We start from the raw sequence: 5,000 nt of genomic DNA, 5'->3' as shown, positions 1-5,000 counted from the left end.
CGCCCAGACCCTTCTGCGCACACCGCCGCGACCCTCCTACTCGTCAAGGCTTCATGGAGAACGGGAACTAAATCCCGTTCCTGCGCACTTGCCGTTGACGGCGGAGTATAGGCGCGACGCTTCAGCGCCATCCATTTTCAGGGCTAGTTGCTTCGGCAGGTGAGTTGTTACACACTCCTTAGCGGATTCCGACTTCCATGGCCACCGTCCTGCTGTCTTAAGCAACCAACGCCTTTCATGGTATCCCATAAGCGTCGACTTAGGCGCCTTAACTCTGCGTTTGGTTCATCCCACAGCGCCAGTTCTGCTTACCAAAATTGGCCCACTTGGCACTCTGATCCAAGAAAAATTTTATCAATTTATATCTCGTGGCTTCATGAAAATTCAAGCAAGCCAGAGATCTCACCCATTTAAAGTTTGAGAATAGGTTGAGGTCGTTTCGGCCCCAAGGCCTCTAATCATTCGCTTTACCAGATGAGACTCGTTATGCGTTCGAGTCGAGTGCCAGCTATCCTGAGGGAAACTTCGGAGGGAACCAGCTACTAGATGGTTCGATTAGTCTTTCGCCCCTATACCCAGTTCCGACGATCGATTTGCACGTCAGAATCGCTACGGACCTCCATCAGGGTTTCCCCTGACTTCGTCCTGACCAGGCATAGTTCACCATCTTTCGGGTCCCAACGTGTACGCTCTAGGTGCGCCTCTTCTCGCAATGAGAACGAGACGCCCCGGGAGTGCGAGGCCTAATCGTAACGAGGCCCATCCTCCCTTAGTCGACTTCACGGACGACTTTCACTTTCATTTCGCCTTTAGGTTTATCAAATCCCAATGACTCGCGTACATGTTAGACTCCTTGGTCCGTGTTTCAAGACGGGTCCCGAGAGTACCCAAAGCAATAGCGTCGCCGACCGGTAATTCAAAGTTTGGCCAGTCCAAGGACTCCGCCTGCCAACAGCCCGCCAGGCCCGGTTACGGCGCTAAGTCCGTACATCCGGTATCTAGACTGGAACGAGCTTGCGGCGGTCCTGGACGCAGTGCGTTCGAGAATTTTGCGGCCCGATACCGTCTGAGTACCGTCGCGCAGTCGGCCGGGCATCCAAGGGGCTGTCATCGTACGCTAAAAGCGACGGACAGTCTTCGCCTCGGGCCTTAGACCGACACGCAACGGGTCGCGACGTTCTACTAGGGGAGAAGTGCACGACTACATAGCCGGAACATTCGCCGCGGGTGGTGTGCCCACGCCGATGGGAAACCCGCCGTAACGGGACCATCCGGGGCACTATCGCACCAACACGGGAGCCAGCTTCGTTGACGATGAATCTCCCCATTCGATCTTTTGGGTTTCTCGGGTTTACCCCTGAACGGTTTCACGTACTCTTGAACTCTCTCTTCAAAGTTCTTTTCAACTTTCCCTCACGGTACTTGTTCGCTATCGGTCTCGTGGTCATATTTAGCCTTAGATGGAGTTTACCACCCACTTAGGGCTGCACTCTCAAGCAACCCGACTCTAAGGAGAGATCCACCCGAGACGCGTACCGGTCGCTACGGGCCTGGCACCCTCTATGGGTAAGTGGCCCCATTCAAGATGGACTTGGACGCGATTCGATGTCTCGGGATAAACGGATCCTCCTGAACACTACATTTCCCAGCGGCGTTAACCGCGGGATTCAGTGCTGGGCTCATTCCTGTTCGCTCGCCGCTACTAAGGAAATCCTTGTTAGTTTCTTTTCCTCCGCTTATTAATATGCTTAAATTCAGCGGGTAATCTCGCCTGCTCTGAGGTCGTCGAAATTTTATTATTTCTTTTCAAAGTTATACCACAAACTGTACGCTCTTTTCGGGGTTTCGACACGTAATACGAAAGGTATATTAATACCAACGACGCACAGGGATTATGTCGTTCGATTTTTTCCTTGTATCGTTCGATAACCAACTATTTTTCTCTTTTCGGATCAACACAATATCGTCGACTACTCGAAGGTACGTACGAGCCAAAATGAAAGCTCGGTGTCTCCTCTCTCTTTTGTTCGACAAAAGAAAAAAGGCACTTAAAACGCCGCATATTCGGGCAGGCGGGACAACGACAAAAAAAAAAAACGACGACGACGACGTCCGGTTGTTCTCGACTCGCGTCGGAGTATATATGTATATATTATAATCGGATATATCTTTTTATCTATCCAGGGCGCGTTAAAACAAACGACGAGGAGAGACTACGACAACGAGGAGATAAAGGTCGGACACCTTTTCTTCTTACCCTCGGCGCGCTCTCGCACACGATCGTTTCATGTTTCTTTTGTCCCCTAAAGGATACATATACCGTTACAACATATTTACGTTCGAATATACACTCGACGGTCGATAAACCGTAAAGACGCATCGTCCGATACGTTTTTTCTTTTGCTGTCGCGTTCCGACGCAAAATCCCAAGAAAAGGGCGAGAATGCCAGAGACAGCCATGTAAACCATCGGTGACTTATCATGGTCCAGAGAATAAAGGGTTAAAGGAAAAAAGAAATCCCATTTTTAACGTGCGTGGTACACCTTCGTCGTGTATATATCGTTCGATGAAACCACGAGCGCACAAAAGGAGGAACAAAAGCGTTTCGAGATCGATCTTCGGTGTAAATGTCATTGTTCATTTGCGTTCGACCGTTGTTCGATAAAAGAAATTTAACACACGAACAACAATGAAGGGAGACTCTCGCAAGACGATCACCAAATAAGCGTTTATCGTTCGATCGGTCCGGGTTTTTCAACGTCCGTCCGGCACAATTATGCACTTCGAGGACTGGACGACCGGAACCCGTATTGGGATCGCGCGGTCTTCCGCTTCTAATCAACGACAACGAAGCGATCTGCGCTTGTAAATGTTAAAAAAAACGTGGCGAAGCTACGATCTCGTAATAATTTAACCGTGAAAGAGCTTCCGTCGCACGTTTATTTTTAACTTTTCCCCTCGTTGTATAAACTTTCGCACCGTCGAAAAAAAAATTCGACAATCATTTCAGACAACGTCGGGAGCGCGGAGAAACGCCGTAAACACGCTCTACTCTCGGCTTGCTTCCTTCAATTGGTGTCTAACAATTCTCTCGCAGGGCGAAGAATCATTTTCTCTCTCGTCTAAATATCCTTCTGTAGTTAGGTGTTTTCGACTCGGGAGCGCTCTTTCACGGGCGGTCGTATATGGTCTCTTTTAGGGGTTTAACTAGAAACCACGACTCACGCAAGCCGAGATAAGCGCATTCCGCCGAGAAGATCCTAAAAACTAAGAATTGCGAGATATACGAAAATGTTCTTCTGTCGCCTGTGAAAAAAATGAACACTAGCAAAGAGAGGGCGAGACACGAACGTTCCATTTAACATTCTCCGCGTCAAACGCCGACGAAATGTCCAACCATCGCTCGTACGTTTTCGCCAATTTCGCAAGTTGTTCTCTCTCTCGCGTTCGACCATCGGATCCCGCTCCGAAACGTTCGACTTTTCGGCGTTTAACAGTTTCGTTTTATCTAGTCGAACGACGAGCGGTACCGAAAAAAATTTAACAATGAAGAGAAAACCTTTTGCTGCTAAAGGCAAACGTAAGCAGTCTTTAGTTATATAAACGACCCTCAGCCAGGCGTGGTCCAGGAATTGTATCCGTGGACCGCAATGTGCGTTCGAAATGTCGATGTTCATGTGTCCTGCAGTTCACACGTTGACGCGCAATTAGCTGCGTTCTTCATCGACCCACGAGCCAAGTGATCCACCGTTCAGGGTAATCGTATAAAAATTTTTGTTCATATTTAACAACTCAGCGTCTGAAAACCAGTATGTACGTGATTTATTTAACCTGGTTTATAAATTCGTTCGATTGTCCATAGAATACTAACTCCAATCCAAGCGCAAGATCGAGTATCGGTATTCGGACGTCGTCCCGTCATAGCTCTGTTCACAGATTTACCCGAGCTGATTGATGATTAAGACGACACGATAACGTCCATGGACGGGTAAAGGACCGTATAAAACTACAGAACCGCCGATGAAACAACGCTCTGTGACGCATTTCTCTTCGTGCGGCGAGTTTTCAGTCCGTTCCGGGTGGTAAAGTCATTCAAAAACCGTGGAAAATACGAAACGCGCTGTCGCGCGTAACACAGAGTCTCCTGCTCGCTGCTTACATATATTGGACGTCTTGGCGGTATCGCGAGATTCAATACGGACACTCCATGGCCGGCGTCAGATCGGTCTACCAACGAAGGAGACTACGCTATCGTTTTCGCTTCTCAGCCGGTCCGTAAAGCGATACGTTACCATATCGTCCGTCGTAAGCAGGCGGACTCTCGTGAAGTTGCGACTTCGTTCGTCGAAGCGGTTTCGTGGTTCGATTTCCATCGGTTACCCGGACACCCCCCGCGTGAAAGCCTCCGTGTCACACTCTAAATTTCGTTTCTCGTTTAACACGAAATAGAGAGAGGCTAAAAGGGGGTGTTCCCTTTGGTCCAAAGACAAAATTTATAGAGAGAAAGAAAATAAAATGAGAGTCTCTCACGAAGCGGGCGAAAAAAAAAAAACAAGAAATTTAACAATTTTTTTTCGCAAACCCATGCATTTCGTTACCAAACGTCCCAAAATATTTCTTTATATTCTCTCTCGTGTTTTCACACGGGGTCGAGAGAGTACGCAACACGAATCAAGAATAAAAATTATAGAAAGGAAAGTCCGATAAGAATATTTCGAGATTCTTATAACCTTCACCTCTTCCTTACTTCTCCGAAATCTCTCCGCTTTCCTGGCGCGTATCTATTTAACAATTTCGATTCTCTCCTCCTTTTAACTCAGACGTCGCAACGAACGGGTACACCATGCATACGATCCATTTTTTACATAACGAACCTTCTGCCGGTAAAATTCGCGACAGATTCATTTATGTATAGATATATTTTTATATGAGAATGTTCGGGATTTTCCTTCGTGTTCAAGTTGAACATTCTTGTTACGACGACTTTTTGTATTTATCG

At 47.6% G+C, this 5,000-nt stretch overlaps 1 non-coding gene and 1 pseudogene across 1 annotated transcript; both read right to left on the bottom strand.

The window, feature by feature from the left end:
- LOC143266529 (large subunit ribosomal RNA) overlaps positions 1-1,785 on the bottom strand; it is a 4,641-nt pseudogene extending 2,856 nt beyond the window's left edge.
- A 1,820-nt stretch (positions 1,786-3,605) lies between these two features.
- On the bottom strand, positions 3,606-3,760 carry LOC143266527 (5.8S ribosomal RNA). The gene has a single exon (XR_013041489.1). It is a non-coding gene; the product is annotated as a 5.8S ribosomal RNA (ribosomal RNA).
- Positions 3,761-5,000: the final 1,240 nt, after the last annotated feature.

This window comes from Megachile rotundata, unplaced genomic scaffold (genome assembly GCF_050947335.1).
Source record: "Megachile rotundata isolate GNS110a unplaced genomic scaffold, iyMegRotu1 scaffold1298, whole genome shotgun sequence".
Lineage (NCBI taxonomy): Eukaryota > Metazoa > Arthropoda > Insecta > Hymenoptera > Megachilidae > Megachile > Megachile rotundata.
This window is presented reverse-complemented; position numbering and strand designations above follow the sequence as displayed.